This window comes from Herpailurus yagouaroundi, unplaced genomic scaffold (assembly GCF_014898765.1).
Source record: "Herpailurus yagouaroundi ecotype Mexico unplaced genomic scaffold, PumYag 139, whole genome shotgun sequence".
NCBI classification, from domain to species: domain Eukaryota; kingdom Metazoa; phylum Chordata; class Mammalia; order Carnivora; family Felidae; genus Herpailurus; species Herpailurus yagouaroundi.
Genome location: NW_024412394.1, coordinates 35,663,111 through 35,680,715, shown reverse-complemented (window position 1 = coordinate 35,680,715; position 17,605 = coordinate 35,663,111). Strand labels below are relative to the sequence as shown.

The 17,605-nt window shown below is 35.7% G+C and overlaps 1 long non-coding RNA gene across 1 annotated transcript in view; it reads right to left on the bottom strand.

The window, feature by feature from the left end:
- The window catches only part of LOC121029139 (uncharacterized), a 116,226-nt gene extending 103,782 nt beyond the window's left edge, over positions 1–12,444 (bottom strand). Inside the window, exon 1 of the long non-coding RNA XR_005789610.1 lies at positions 12,378–12,444. This is a non-coding gene — a long non-coding RNA (uncharacterized LOC121029139). The remainder of the gene's footprint in view (positions 1–12,377) is intronic.
- Between the last annotated feature and the right edge of the window lie 5,161 nt (positions 12,445–17,605).

The window sequence follows — 17,605 nt, the reverse complement described above, 5'->3', positions numbered from 1 at the left end:
TTGGTGTTGCATACAAAATATCACTGCCAAGACCAGTGTCAAGGAGCTTTTTCCCTGTGTTGTCTCCTAGAAGTTTCATGGCTTCAGTTCTTATATTTAAGTCTTTAATCTATTTTGAGTTAATCTTTGTGAGAGGAAGATAGGAGTCCAATTCCATTCTTTTGCATGTGAATATCCAGTTTTCTAAATACCATTTACTGAAAAGATTATCTTTTCCCCATTGACTATTCTTGATTCAAAGGGGACTTTTTTTTAAAAGGACCCAGAAGTAAGCTTAAAGTTTACAGAAGCCATTGACTAAGTTGGAGAAAATTTGAACATCAAAATAAATATTTATAGTAATAAGTTATCACTCACTGAGCAAACCAGGAGTTATGAATTCACATGAATATAAGTAAATTGAAATTTTTATGAGGAACAGGAATTTTCAAACTACCTTCACATAAAATATTTATATATTTCAAAGCAAAATGGAAATAACTTTACACTGCAGAAGCCTAGCAGATACCACATCAGATCAGCGATAAAAGAAAATATTATCAGCAATAAGAAAAATTAAAAATTTATGCCACATAACAGGAGGCAGTTAAAAGAACACAGCCTAACTTCTGTCATATTCCTGCCAAATAAACATAACCTGAATGTAAGCAGTAAGAAATATATGCTAAGTCCTAGTTGAGGACTTCTCCAAAGTACCCAAAAATTCAGATGTAACAAAATCATAAAATACAAGGAAAGACTGAGAAAGTGTTTCAAAGTAAAGAGGATTATGAGACACAACTAAATATATACTAAATATATCAGTATTTATAAACTGCATCTTTTTGCTATAAAGAACATTAAGATAACTGGGAAATTGAGTGAAGCCTGAGGAATAAATGGTAGTAAAATATCAATATTAGTTTCCTGATCAATGATTATATTGTGATTGTGTTGGGGAAAATCCTCATTTGTAGTAAATACACCCTAAAGATCTTGGAGGGTGGTAGAATATTATTTCTCAAATGATATCAAACAACAACACAAAGCTTTTGCATTATACTTTCAAATTTCTGTAAGCTTGAGATTGTTCCAAAAATTTTTTAAAAGTTAGCCACCAAAGGGATTCTCTTATTTTTCTGTCATAGGTAATTTAAATAATTTTACTTGTCAACTACGATTTTAGCAAATATGGTAACTAAAATGGAAAAAGTGAAATCCATTTTAATCATTAGAATTAAAGATCTGGGAAAAACTTACTCTGTTTTGATTGTTGTTAATATTGTTATAATGTTACCAGTAAAAATTAATAAAGTAAAATTAAAAGATCAAATGCATCTATGTCACTCAGCATGTTAGGAATTTCATAAGAAATTAAGAATTATGGTGGGCAAACTATGGATTGGACGAATATGGTATTTCTATATTATTATCCTGCAACCGCACACCGTGTTTTAATTTGAGTATTACCTATTTCTTCTTTATTTTACAGATTAAAAGGGAAAAATTAAGCCTTTCTTTTCTACAAACAGTAGTAAACATACACATTGTAAAATGTACTTGGGAGAAAATGGGAAAATATATCCCTTAATCATGGAATCAAAAGATTTCATCCTCTGGGATGAAGAATGAGCTACATGTGTATATTAGGAAACTACAAAGACTAACACATTACGACAATCCTATGTTTTCAGAAAAGAAAATCAGTATCTTCGATCAGAGATAAGAAGTAGATTATTGGAGAATACTTTTATTGTTTTAGGAATTCTTAACCTGAAGTTAACATGAAGTCTGTTAATTGAAGCTTTCAGCTGCCTAAATATTATTTAAGCAAGGAATTCAGAAATATAAGAGCTCTCCAATGACTAGGTTCTCTGGAAATGTAAAGGTGAAACAACTGAATGAAAATACTATTTTTTAAAAGGTAAAAGACACAAGCCAACATGAAGTGGGGGGTGGCTCTAACATAATGCGGAAGACACCACTATCGGTAGCAGGACAATGTACAGCTGCACTACACAGTTACCTAGACAGTATTGAAAATATTCTTACTCACTTGTATGGAGTTTGTAATTCCTAGGCTTATCTTTCAAAATATGTATCATTTGGAGATTCTTTTCTTAAGATTTGGCCTCCTAATCCTGCCAGTAGAAACAACGAGAAGATAAATGCAGACAACTTCCCTGGAATTCCTAATGTGTCTCATCAATGGTTTGTTAAAAGGGTTAGGAAGAATGGTTAGGAGAAAGGCAGCCCTTTTGTTTTTTACCTGGGACTGGCTGCGTGAAGTCTCTCAATGAGATAGTCCATTTCACTCAGTTCCAAGGCAAAAGCAGAACTGCTAATGTTGGCCTGGAGTCCAAAAGAGTGCAGGTGATGACCACAAAAGACACTGGGCCAACGGTGTGGATGGATCAATGTAAATCCATCACCACCAATTGAAAAACAATTCCAAGGACATGCCCTGGTGCCTGTGGATAAGCAGTATCATGCACAGGAAAAGAAATGAGGAGGAAAACAAAAGAAATCCATGCCACAGTTTTGCTCAGGGTTAGTCCTAAAGAGTCAAGGGAAAGGATGAAAAATAGAAACTGAAAATCTAGCTGTATTTTTTTTTCAACGTTTTTTTATTTATTTTTGGGACAGAGAGAGACAGAGCATGAACGGGGGAGGGGCAGAGAGAGAGGGAGACACAGAATCGGAAACAGGCTCCAGGCTCCGAGCCATCAGCCCAGAGCCTGACGCGGGGCTCGAACTCACGGACCGTGAGATCGTGACCTGGCTGAAGTCGGACGCTTAACCGACTGCGCCACCCAGGCGCCCCTATAGCTGTATTTTTAAAAATATTATTTCCTTTGGCGAATAGGCAAAATACATGATTGAGAAATACATGATTTTGAATATTTTTCATTTTTTGACACACATTATAGATCAAGTTATGTGTGTAATATATTATCTATCCAGGTATCTATTATCTCAATAGTAATTCAACAATCATAACAATAACATAATATTATATTAGCAAAGAAAAGAGAATCAACAGTGTACTTGCATTAGATAATTTATTGCTGAGGTAGCCTTGCTAAAATATCAAGATAAGAGAGAAAAGACCTTGGTATCAAATTAGTTTTAATTTTTTTTTTTTTTTTTTTTAGCGTCCATGTAATGGCCTCATTGTATAGATTCACTTTTACTGGTCTATAACAACCTACTATAGAAATGAATATATTATATTGCTCCTAACTCCATCCATTCTTTGATGTTTTCAGAACTATAAAAAATTACCTCTATTTCCGAACGAGACAATACCAGACATATTTTAATGTTCTGTTGCCAGGATGTGTTTTCACTATTCTCGAAATGATAACATGCAGTTTGGTTATGAAGAATATGTCTTTCAACTTAAGTACTTTATCATAACTCTTTCTTCATAAATTTGAATTATATATAGCATAGGGAGTTTATTTGTTTTATTACATAATATATCTTAGTCAAGTTAATAAAATGAAATACAATATTAGATTGTCAAAAGTGAAACTAATAGCTATAATAATAAATCATAAAACAGGCATTATACTTTAGAAGTCTCATAATTTTATCAACAGCTTTATGATGTTGCTTATTACCATTTCTGTTTTATAGGTGAGAAATTTAGAGCCCAAAGAGATTAAATAGTACTGCAAAGAGTTAGTAAATGTAGGGCTTCATTGTATATATTTTTTTAATTCTAGATAAGCACATTTTTCAATTAAAGTACAGTCCCCCAGCACCAAGAGACATAACATTATCTACAAAGACAATCTTCTCTCTTATCCAATTGTGTGTTATTAAGGAAACAGATGCCTAACCAATAATTTGAATGGCACGGAGTATGCCAGTGAAAATAAATTTAAAGATACACATCTTAGCTTTAAAGAATTATCAAATAGAACTTGTAGGATAACACAAATAGCTGTTTTTCCATTTTTAAATCTACTAACATAAAACAAATTAAATAGGGCAAATAAAATAGAGTGGATAAAAGCATCCCCATGGAACATACATTATACATGGTGACTGTATGTGTCACTGGTAACCTGCTCTAAAGGTATAATTGCTTTGTTGATGAATTTCTCTCTGCTCTTCTGCTGAACTCCCGCATATTATTTGATCTTGTTGAAAGCCAAATATTAAATTTTAAAATTAACATTGTAACAACAATATTATTAGTAAAGTAAAACAACTGTTTTTAAGTGATAGAGGAAGGAAATGAATAATTAGATCTTTTGTAACTTGTTTCTAAAGATTAGGACTTTTTCCTCAATAATATTTCAGTATTTGTACTGAGCTATTTGTCTCTAAGAACATGGTATAAACTCTCTCAAAATTCTGTTTTCAATCACAAACGGAGACCCCAAAGCCTTCACCAGAAGTGTCACACAGTGTTGTAATCATCCACTGAGCAAAGGTTGGGGGAGTGGGGTGATGAAGCATTCCAGCAGGAGGTGGGAGAGTCCTACATACATTAATAAAAACTTACTACTGGATCGCAACCAGACCAAAGCCACCAGTGATGCTGCTCTACGGATTGTAGGGCTATAAAGTATTTATTTTCACTCTCTTAAAGACCCGTTATGTTCCAGCAAACATACAGGAAATTGGGTTTGTGTTTTTATGTGTAACAAGAATCATTTCCAATTTTCTTGAGTTTTTTTGGGGGGAGGGGTGTATTATGTGGGCTCAAAATGTTCTTGTTTTAATTTTGAGTGTGAATTTGTGGAAGAGTCAGTTAATTTTTAGATTATGTTTTCTTTTTCCCTTTGTTTTTACAAGACAGCATGGGAATGAAGGAGAGGTGAAAATTGATGGCATTTCGGATGATAGACTTCAGTGAAAGCAGCCAAAATTTATGAGGGGGAATTTCTACATGAGTAACTAATTTCCTATGTTTCCAATTGTTGTAGAGTCCCCATGTCTGATACCGGTAACAGAAATATTTTGTAAATGAAGAGATCTTTCAAGGGACTAATATTTCTACATTTACAGAGTATAAATATTGTTAAATCCTTGAATGTTATTTATGTTAGAAGTGAAATATGTTTGAATGGCAGATTTTTTTTTGCATTTAAAGCTCAAACAAAAATTAATGAAACATCTAAATTTGAACATGGCTTTTAAAGTAATCTTAGATATATTCTCTTTTACCTACCTATGAACCCAAACCTGAGTAATGGTGTGAACTGAATACATTTATTCCTGAGTGGGAGGGGGAATAGATTATTTTGACTTTGACTTTTTAAAGAAAGAACAGCAGATATTTTAACATCTGATATAGCTTATCCTTACATGAAACACTTCAGCAATACAAGAAAAAGGAAGTTTTCAGACTGAGTCTAGAAACAAAGATTTTAATTCAGATCTGGCTCAGGCAGTTTCCTTTTACTTAGCTAGCTCCAGGAAAGCAATTTTTGATTTTTCATATTTTAACAGTAGCTAATCTCATACTGTTAATATGGTGTTGCAAGCACTTTTTGTGATCATTTCCCAAAACCACCCACTTGTCTGCATTAAGTCATTCATTTTTCATACTGCACTTCTACAAAATATTAATTGTAACTTTCACCAAGTAGTAAATGTTCTGTCCATATCATGCTTTAACATATAATTGGTACTCATGGACAATAGGAAATTGATCATAAAACTCTACAATAAAAGTAATGCTCAAGCTAGCTACTAATGATATTTACAGTATCGTTCTACTTATCATATATTTGGAATGGGTGTTTTCTTAGCTATGGCCTTGTCACTCTTTGCTAGGAATTGTGTAACTTGAAAGTTAATATTCTGGTCTCCATTTGGAACTTAAGGTTAACTGGTTGCTACATCACTTCAGTATCACAGAACTCTCTTCTAAAGGTGAAGAGAAATTTTATTTTCTTGAAAAATATGTTCACTGTTAATGTCAATATCAAATATTATCTAATAAATTAAAACTCAATCATAAATTTTCAACATTTTTAAACAGAAAGCTCCCATTTATTTTTTTTTCAAAATTAAATGAATATTTATAAATTAATATTTTATCCCTTCAACTATATATTTCACAATTTTTGTCCCTAACCACTCAGGTATCTTTTTCCTCTTTGTTGTAAACACATAATTCCCACTGGGACCAAAGGAAATTAGTAATGTTCATTGTATAAAAAATAGGTCCAAATGTTTGATGACTGCATGGAGGCAGACAGGAAATGCCCCAAAAAGATTCATCTATAAGACAGATCTTAATTAACACTGGGTTATTAATTTTTTGTCTTCTCTTCCAAGATATGAATACGGAATCTCGTTTCAAAGGTTGAGGTGAAATTTTATAATTCATTTTCTTTGTTTCTTACAAACTTAAAGCTGAAAATTGGAAACAGTGAGAGGGATAGGAACATAAGCTAACTTTGTTTTCCAAGTATGCATACAACCACCATTTGAAAAGCAAATAGAAAAAGTGATTAACCAACTGAGTGTTTTACAAGCCGAAAGAGTAGTGTTTTCAAAACAAAGGTCAACCTTGAAACTTTCAATAGCTTCTAATTGCTCTTGGGATAAAGACCAAAATTTTAATCAAATGACCAAAACCCTATAAGGCTCTGCTCTGCTAACCTCAAACTCCCAGCCTCCCCTGGCACAGGAGCTTTCCCTGTGCAAGTTAACATACCTGCCTGAACTAGACTTCACTGGCCTTCTCACTGTCAGAGCCATCATCCCTTCCTTATGAAAGCTTTTACTGTCCTCCATTGATGAGACCGAAGTCCCCAGTACAAACTCTTGTAAAATCCTCTAATTCTCCTTCAGAGCACTTATTACAATTGCAATATACATGCTTTGTGTGGTCTTTGATTAGTGCTAATCTCCCCAACCAGATTGCTAATTCCTTGGAGGCAGGGACAGTCTCTGGCCTTGTTCACCCTTGGGTCTATAATATCCAACACAATGCCTGGCACATAGTAAAAACTTATTTTTTCAGATGAATCGATCACTCAATGATACAGATATGGATTTCAATCTTAATTCTACCAGATTTGATTCTGGTTGCATGAGCTTAATCAAATTTCTAAAGAATTAAGCCACATGGTCCCCTTTTATAAAAGTAGGGTGATAAAACACAATTTATAGCGTTGTTGAGAAGCTGAAAGATGGCCTCATTTGTGTCCAGCTCAATAACATGTTTTTCCACTCCTTTCCCTTCTCTTTCTCTTAGAAGAAAATAATGAGTAGAAAAGTTGATCTCTTGACAGAGTTGTTTATTAAATAAAAGATCAGCCCTTAGCCTTCAAATCCAGACTATGTGACCTTTGGCAAGTTAGTGTTTCTCCATACATCATCCCCATCTATAAAATAGGCCTGATCAGGGCGCCTGGGTGGCACAGTGGGTTAAGCGGCCGGCTTTGGCTCAGGTCATGATTTCACGGTCCGTGAGTTCGAGCCCTGCATCGGGCTCTGTGCTGACAGCTCAGAGCCTGGAGCCTGTTTCAGATTCTGTGTCTCCCTCTCTCTGGCCCTCCCCGTTCATGCTCTGTCTCTCTCTGTCTCAAAAATAAATAAATGTTAAAAAAAAAATTTTAAATAGGCCTGATAGCAGTATATACTCATAGGGCTACTGTGAAGATTGAATATATGCCAATCACCTAGAACAAGGCATGGCACATAAACATCATATGGGTTCATTGTCATTTGTTTCTTTGCTCCTGATCTATAATTTTGCCTTTTTCTATCACATTGAATGTGTCTCTGCACATTTGCCAAGTTAAAAAATTAGCATATTATCTGTAAAAAAAAAAAGTGTATACATTTAAAAAAGAGTGTTGTTCAATTTTAGGTGGGAAACTTTAATATGTGATTTTTACAGTATTGGTGTATGTTTGTGTGTCTAGAATAGGGTACAACAAAGATTGTGCGATGTCTTTTTCCTTTACATGTCTGTTCAAATAAATGGCTGACCCATTTTTGTGAACAAGGGAAAAAAAACAAACAAACAGATCAGACCTTAGTGATAATATATGCAAGTTTAGGCATAGTTTTTGCCTTTCAGCTCTCAAATATTTAAACCTAAAGACTCAGTAAAAATTATTTTATTATTCAAATCTTTGAACACTTCACGAACTTTTACTTTGAATTGTAATAATCAAACTGTCATCAAAATTCAGAACAAAGCTATCTAAAACTCCAAATCCTTCTCTCCAATATTCTCCATTATTCCAATATTCTCCATTATTCCAAAGTGGTCAGCTCCTCCTGGACCTGTGTGCACACTCTGTGCCAGGTTAACAGAAGAAATCCAGGAAAGGCTCATGATAAGTCCAAAGCTGTGGTTCTCATTTCTGTGCAAACCCCGTATCTTTTGGGGGTTCTTGGACTGATGTATTTTATGTTTAATTTATACTTATATGATATCAAATCACTATATTTTATTAGATTGGTTTTTTTGTCTTTATTAGAACCATCTTATTAATTTTAAAAAATGTGTGGAACTTATTTAACATCCTTTTGAAAAAAAGTAGGAAAAAATTTTCAAAGGTCACTGGAGAATATGCTGGATTAGTCCAAATGTACCATCCAGCCAGCATGCCAAGAAGTGTAGATATTAAGTGAAATAAGAGCTTAGGCAAGAGACTATTTTAAATTTTTTAAATATTTATTTATTTTTGAGACAGAGACAAAGCATGAACAGGGGAGGGTCAGAGAGAGAGGGAGACATAGAATCAAAAGCAGGCTCCAGGCTCTGAGATCATGACCTGAGCTGAAGTTGGACGCTTAACCGACTGAGCCACCCAGGTGCCCCGGCAAGAGAATATTTTAAAAATGTAAACGACAGCAACCAATAATCAATAGTAGAGTCAAACTAACCTGGAATGGCAAGCTTTAGGGTTTAGTTCTCTATCCACATCCTTCAGGATCTGAGAGACTGAGAATAAAGCTTTTCTTTTTAAATAATTGAGTGTCTTTTGCAGCCGTCATTAAACATGGGTCACATCTATATCTTTCTATAGCTATTCTTCTTCTACGTCTTCCTGAAAAGACCAAGACACTTCTGTTGCTCTACCCATTCCCTTTAACCTGTCAGCTTTCTTCATACTGACCATCTTCTGCTTTTGACCAGTGGTAAAACTAAGCCTGCTACTAATTCAATTCTAAACACTCTTTCAGTGGGTGAGTATGATTAGTCCTTTAATGTGCTCCAGTACTCCTCTCTGAAATACACTGAGCAAAGGCAGCCCAGGACCAGCTCCTTAGAATGCAGAGCTCTCCACCATCTCCTATTATGTGCCCCCTGTTGCAGCCAGACTGGGTTATTCACTGTAATTCCAAGAAACGTATCTTTGTCCACTCTGGCCCACCACATCAGTTAGGATTATATCGATTACAAATAATAGAACCAATACAACAGGTGAAAGTTAAAACAAATGCATACATATATATTATGAATGTTTCTCACTGAATCCAAAGGCAAATGTAACCAGGCCTCAAGAACAAACTGGAATCACTTACAGAAAACAATTTGTTCTTACTTTTCTTTTCCTTTTTTTACTTCTCTTTGAACCCTGATCCCCATGGCAAAAAATAAAATAGTTCTTTATCCCCTCTCCTGAGAGACAGGTTTAGACTGAGAGTAGGGTCTCATAATCTCAATTTAAGATGCCCAGAGAAGGGCCTCTGATTGGCCCAATTTATGTAAAGTGCTAAAATCTGGGCCAGTTAACTGTGAACAAATATAGTTGATATGGTGGTTCTCAGAGAAATTCACTGTGACTGAGGGCCTGCAATTAAATGGGGATTGTTATGAGTTAGATATTCCTTACCACTTACCACCAAGCTAAATTCTACAACCTGGCAAAGCTCTACCTCCTTTTTTAACAAACCTGGCATTTGGTCACAATGCCAGGCTCCCAAGACAATTCTCAGGGGAATACAGATGCAAGACCATTCCTGGGGGACCATCGCCCTGGAAAACCCATACAGCGGGCTCCCTTTCCTCAGTATCAACACTTTCCACTCCAAATACTAGGATGAAATAAATATGCAGGGCAAGTTCGAAGGAAGACAATTTTAAAGGGCATTCCAAATTTCTAAAATAATTACAAGTGGCCCCAAACATATTTCAAAATGGTCACACAATTAAGTAAACAAATATAGACATCCCTCACTTTTCAGAAGTTTGTATTACACCACTTTGCTTTTATAAAAGACCTAAATTAGTACTTATTTTAAGCAATAGAAAGAATTTGAAGAGGATTTTTGCTTTTACGAAAAAGCTGAAAAGTGAAAATAGCATTCGGCATTTCTGTTATAGAGGCAGCACACACCCCAAACAGCGGCAGTGGCGCAGCCAAGATCCTTCCCCGGGAACTATACTCAGCATCTCCGCATCCGGCTGCCATAACTTTGAACCATGTCTGTGAGCATCTGTGAGCATCTGTGTTTTATCGTGATTTATTTTGGCATCCATTTGCAAGATGTGTTCTAAGGTACCAGAAAAGCCTAAGAGGTTATTCTGGTGGTCTGCAAATGCTCAAATTTTTTTCTATATAAAATAATGGCAATTGCTTTTTCACTTTGTACCATTTCTGCTTATAAAAAGCTTCACAGGAAGGGTCCCTGTGTGGCTCATTTGGTAGAGCATCTGACTCTTGATTTTGACTCAGGTCATGATCCCAGGGTCAGGATTAAGCCCTGTGTAGGGCTCCACACTAAGAGTCAAGCCTGCTTAAGATTCTCTCTTCCTCTCCCTCTGCCTCCCCCCCAAAAAAAGGGAAAAAAAAAGTTTCATAGGAATGCTCTACTTTGGGATAGCAGGAAAAACCTACATAACTAAGAGACTATTATATTATTTTTACCTATCGAATTTAAAAGATTTTATAAATTTGTAATACCCAGTGTTTGTGTGGGTGCAAGAAATGGGCCTGCTTATTCATTGCTGATGTACTACGTTTTAGGTAAAATTTTAGTAATATGTATCAAAATCCTTTTTATCAATGCACATTCTATGAACCAGGAAATCCCAATTTATGATCACTTAAAAATAAAGAGATTACTTCTTTTTCTGAACTCCTACGGAAGTTATTGCCAGTGTTCTTTATTAAAGCATCATATATGCCCTTACGATATCTCTTCTATTCATGTTTTACCTGATTATTTAACTTATAATTCACAGTTGTTCTTTCCTGAGCCTGAACATTTCCTCCATGTCCCCTCAATCTTGTAGAATGCCCACCATTCAACACATCGTTTTATAATTTCCATTTTGATTCCTCTTTAATCCATGATTTAATTAGAAATTTCTAGTGCTTGATGAACACAGAACTGATATTGATACATTGAAATGTGATTCTATACCTGATAAGTCTTTTGTAAATGTTCTACAGGTTTTATGAAAAGTCAAATTAAGAAGCCTCACAGTTATAAGTCTTTTCCCTCATGCCATTTGGAAACTCATATAATTAAATATAAGTTACCAACTGGTTCTGTCCTCTGTTAATATAATTTTGCTCTTAAAAAATAAGATCTTGGGGCGCCTGGGTGGCGCAGTCAGTTAAGCGTCCGACTTCAGCCAGGTCACCATCTCGCAGTCCATGAGTTCGAGCCCTGTGTCAGGCTCTGGGCTGATGGCTTGGAGCCTGGAGCCTGTTTCCGATTCTGTGTTTCCCTCTCTCTCTGCCCCTCCCCCGTCCATACTCTGTCTCTCTCTGTCCCAAAAATAAAATAAACGTTGAAAAAAAAATTAAAAAAAAAAATAAGATCTTGAAAAAATAAGACATGCTGAACTTAGAAATTTTTGCCATGTCACGGGAAAGTAGCTTTCAAAAAAAAGTCTGTCCTATTTAACAATTTGTTGCCCTGGTCATAATGTTATAATGTGTTCCCTTAAAGCTTATAAATATTTGTAAACATTGCATGTCAAATCAGAAAAAGACCATTGGCCCTTTCTTCTTCTCCCATATGCTTGAAGGAACTAATAAAAGCCTATGAATCTTCTCTAATTTATATTAATTCCCCCCCACATATCCTCCCCACAAATAAGAAAGAATGACTACATTTTTCCTTTTCATTCCACCACAACGTTGATATCCCCAGGAATTTAATAATAAATGAATATCAAATGCTTTTTTGATTTTGACATTTGGTGCTTTGCACGCTTAATAAGTTTTGCCAACTTGAAGCGCCTAGGTGGCCCAGTTGGTTAAGCATGGACTCTCGATTTTGGCTCAGGTCATGATCTCACGGTTCGCGGGATAAAGCCCTGTGTCAGGCTCTCCACTAACAGTGCAGAGACTGCTTGGGATTCTCTCTCTTCCTCTCTCTGTCCCCCACCCCTTAAAATAAATAAATAATTTTTATAAAAAAAAATAAGTTTTACCAATTTGATTACTCACCAGAAATTCTTGCATTTCATTCCTTCCTTATGAAATCTTTTCACAGTTGTTCTTACTAAAGAGAAGATTTGTAGAGAATTAACTCTTAACTCCTTCTATATATAAAAAGATCCTTATTTTATCCTCACCTTTAAATACTGGTTTCGTTGGGTATAGGATTGTAGTCCAAATTCCTTTCCTTTAGTACTTTAAAAATTAGAATCCATTGTCACTTGTAGCTATTAAGAAAGCTGATTTCAAACTTCTGTATCTTCTGAGTAATCTATCTCAGTTACTCTCTCTGTCTCTCTCTCTTAGATTCTAGCATTTTCTCTTTACTTCACTCTGTTTTTCATTGTTGTTTATGTTCATTTTTTTTCTTTATTAATTTTTCAAACTGTACTATTGGCAGGACATTTGCCTTTTTGTTTCTGGAAAATTTTAGGCGTTATATCTTCAACTGGGGAGTTCTATCTATCCTTTCCATTCTCTCCTTCTGGAACAAAAATTGGTAATTTCAGATTTAATTTCCATATATCTTAATAGGTCTTTTAGATTTTCAAATCTTTACTTCTTTGTTCTATTCTTGAAGAATCCCTTGCCTCTTTATTTTAGCTCATTAATTCAATCTTTAGGCACATTCATGCAGCCATTCAGCCTATCTTGAATTTTTATGTCAACACTGATATTTCTATTTCTAAAACGATTAATTCATTTCCATAGCTTCTTTCCCTGCATCACAGATGCTATATTTTCACTTCTGTCTCTGAGAATAAAAAATACTTTTTTAGTGTTCTGGTTCCTCTATTAATTCTTTTTTGAGGTGTATGTAAGTTCTCTTATGCAGTTCTTTGCTGAATTTTTTTTCTCTCTTCCATGTGTTTTAGGCTCTTAAAAGATTAGGGATATAATCCAGTGGAAAAAAGACAGTCTCTTTATTTTTTCCACTGGATTATATCAAATGGTGCTGGGAAAACTGGACAGCAACATGCAAAAGAATGAAACTAGACCACTTTCTTATACCATTCACAAAAATAAACTCAAAATGGATAAAGAAACTGAATGTGAGACAGGAAACCATCAAAACACTAGAGGAGAAAGCAGGAAAAGACCTCTCTGACCTTAGCTGCAGCAATTTCTTATTTGACACATCCCCAAAGGCAAGGGAATTAAAAGCAAAAATGAACCATTGGGACCTCATGAAGATAAAAAGCTTCTGCACAGCAAAGGAAACAATCAAAAAAACTAAAAGGCAACCAACAGAATGGGAAAAGATATTTGCAAATGACATATCAGACAAAGGGCTAGTATCCAAAATCTATAAAGACCTCACCAAACTCCACACCCAAAAAACAAATAACCCAGTGAAGAAATGGGCAGAAAACATGAATAGACACTTTTCTAAAGACATCCAGATGGCCAACAGGCACATGAAAAGATGCTCAACGTCACTCCTCATCAGGGAAATACAAATCAAAACCATACTCAGATACCACCTCACGCCAGTCAGAGTGGCCAAAATGAGCAAATCAGGAGACCACAGATGCTGGAGAGGATGTGGAGAAACGGGAACCCTCTTGCACTGTTGGCGGGAATGCAAACTGGTGCAGCCGCTCTGGAAAACAGTGTGAAGGTTCCTCAAAAAATTAAAAATAGACCTACCCTATGACCCAGCAATAGCACTGCTAGGAATTTTCCCAAGGGATACAGGAGTACTGATGCGTAGGGGCACTTGTACCCCAATGCTTGTAGCAGCATTCTCAACAATAGCCAAATCGTGGAAAAAGCCTAAATGTCCATCAACTGATGAATGGATAAAGAAATTGTGGTTTATATACACAATGGAGTACTATGTGGCAATGAGAAAGAATGAAATCTGGCCCTTTGTAGCAACGTGGATGGAACTGGAGAATGTTATGCTAAGTGAAATAAGCCATACACAGAAAGACAGATACCATATGTGTTCACTCTTATATGGATCCTGAGAAACTTAACAGAAAACCATGGGGGAGGGGAAGGAAAAAAAAGAAAAAAAAAAGAGGTTAGAGTGGGAGAGAGAGCCAAAGCATAAGAGACTCTTAAAAACTGAGAACAAACTGAGGGTTGATGGGGGAGGGTAGGTGATGGGCATTGAAGAGGGCATCTTTTGGGATGAACACTGGGTATTGTATGGAAACTAATTTGACAATAAATTTCATATAATAAAAAAAAAGATTAGGGATATAATAGATCCTAGTCAAAATATTTTTAACTTGAATATGGTCAAAGCTTTAGATATAACTTCTACTTTACAGAAAATATAGGGGATAGAAGAACAAACCAAATACTATCTCTAAGGAAGCAAGCAGTCAAACCCAGGAGGTAGAAATTCTACCCTAGGCAGAGTACCTTTCTATCCAGTCGTCTGAGTTCAGCTGCTCCCAGGTCCCTTGGACATTACCAGCCATACTGGGTGCTGCTCTACCTTCCTCAAGTGTTGCTTCCTCCCAAAGATACACAACCCCACTTTTGATGCCTGGCTCTTGGGCAGATAAAAAAGGAATCCACAGGAGTCAGACCATCTAGCATTTCCCACTGTACTTCCCACTTAATTCCTTTGCCATTTCCTCCTGGACTTCCCCGTTTTCTGCTGCCACTATATTTGTAGGTAGGGTGCCATATCATCCCCCCTTTATCCCAAGACTCTCCCTTAGGGCCTTCTGTATATGTTCTTGCCTACCATTGTTTTCTTAATTGGATCTTGTCTGTTTTTGGTTTCTCAAGGATTACTTATAAGTTCTTATCCATCAATAATTTCTATTTTTACCTTCAAATGTAGCCACATACAGTATGCACCTTTTTTGTTTTTGTTTTTGTTTTTGTTTTTTTACATATAATATGATTTCAGAATCCACAGCCCTTTAATAATTTCTTGTACATGTCCATGATGTCTTACTACAAGGACTTGGAATTGTCACTGCTTGAGAGCTATCTCTGGCTGCAGCATCCTGCTTGGCCCATTAGCACGAGGAGCAGAGCATAAGTACTGAAGAGTAAATGCTTCCTGGCATGGCCCTCAACCAGTCACAGATGGAAACTAGTGACCAATACACCAGCTTCCTTGCCCTTGAATAGGACAATTCTGAAGCTCTGGACTGAGAGGTCCTCAGCATGACTGAACTCTAATATCCCTCCACAATCACATGCTAATTAACCTTACCCTTTATTAGCTTCTTTCCCTTACTTATATAACTTCTTGGTTTCCTTACCAGTGCTTTCTGGAATTACCCAACCAAACTACTTATATTAAACCCTAGTCTCAGAGTGTGCTTCTGGGGAACACAACCAAAGACAATGGTGAGAGGGGAAAAATATATACATCTATGCAGTCTCCCTATCACGCAGGGTGCTAGGTACTTTTTAGCAAAATTCTGGTTATATTTGTTGAAACAATGCCTGAGGTGTTTTTTTTTTTTTTCAGGGCCAGTGGAGCCATAAACTGGTAGAAACATTTACTTTTTTTTAATATATGAAATTTATTGTCAAATTGGTTTCCATACAACACCCAGTGCTCATCCCAAAAGATGCCCTCTTCAATACCCATCACCTACCCTCCCCTCCTTCCCACCCCCCATCAACGGCCTGAGGTTTTTTTTTAAGTTTTATGGTTAGATAACGCAGGATTTTATCAGAAAAATATAAAACCTATAGATATCAAGTAGGAAAGTGTTTAATACCGGGAATTAGGTGTTCCATGATTATGGGAAGGGCTAGGAGAGCAAAAGTCAAGGGAAGTGATGATAGAGGGCATGAAATCAGGACATGCCCAAACCACAGTGCAGCGCCACCATAGGGACTTGTCTTGAAGCCACCATAAGCCTCACTTCTGTTGATTGTGCACCTGCTCATAGTTGCTGCTAAAAATATAATGGTTTCTCCTTCTTTTTTGACTTTCAAACTGGTTCCTAATACCTTCCATTAACAAAATCTAACTGAAACACTTTGGGTAGAGAAATCTGGGAAACTGCCTCCCAAGCTTTCTCCGTGTTCACAGGGCATGGGAGTGAGGATGTAGTCCAGTCGATCTCACACTGGAACACTATTAATTCATTAAAATCCTAAGTGCCGCATGTCATTTTCCCAACTACCTATTTGCTGAAATTTCCAAGTATCTCTAAGAACAAGCCTGTTTGTAAACAAATCTATTAAGTAACCAATAACAATAATTCCATTGGGTGACCCATAAAATGCCACAATTCTAATTAATGTCCAAGCACTCACAAGGCGAAAGATCTCATACGATCTAAGTACTTCTTAGCAATCCTGTAGGACAAACTTAAATTTCTCTCTAAAAGATCATATCAAAGCACTGGTAACCATTTTCAAGGCTTTGTACAGAAATATACCTAGTCCTAAAAACTGACAACAAGTTTTAATTACTGCATAAAGAAACTTAATGCAGCTTTATAGTTAATGCAATTATTTGGAATGCTTCTATTGGTTTGGGAGAAACAAAGAGCAAGGGAAAAGAATGACATCATTTCAAGGCCCTCATTTACCTTTATTAAAGATTTGCAATGTCCAAATATTCAAATCCCCACTCAATCACACTCACTCCTTTTAATTTCCAAAACACGCAAATCAAATTTTTGGCAATAAAAAAGTTTAATGGTTATTATTATTAGAAGTTAGTTTCAGGGGAAATGTGTCTAGAAGAGAGCTTTTCCCCACATAACCTCAGAATTCTTGTAGCTCTGTAACTGATATCCCTTTGTACATGCACATACATTAATTACAATCCAAGGGAAACAGTGCAGAGTTTACAATTTTTGAATATGTAAAAGTATATAAATCACTTTTTGTTCTGCCATGTAACTATCATAAATAAGCATTATAAAATTATCTTATGGAAAGCCTATAGTCAGAAATAATGCCAGTTATACTAATCCTATGGAGAAAAATTTTTTGAAGAACATTTATTTAGTTCTGCAAATTTATTATAGCAAAAGCTAGGAACTTCCTTAGAATTAGATATCTTGCTTTAAAAACGTGCCCATAAGGACGACTGAATTCGTAAAATCACTTCCATAATTTTTATGATTTTTCTTTACTAGGAAGTTATGAAATTAAACACTGCAATGTATATTTCACACATTAGAATGTCTTTTAATAATTATGATTCACTATTTTCTAAAAGTTACATTAAACCTTCACTAATAAAGGGAATTCAAAATCAAGGGGGCTTATTTATTCATATATAATAGATTTTT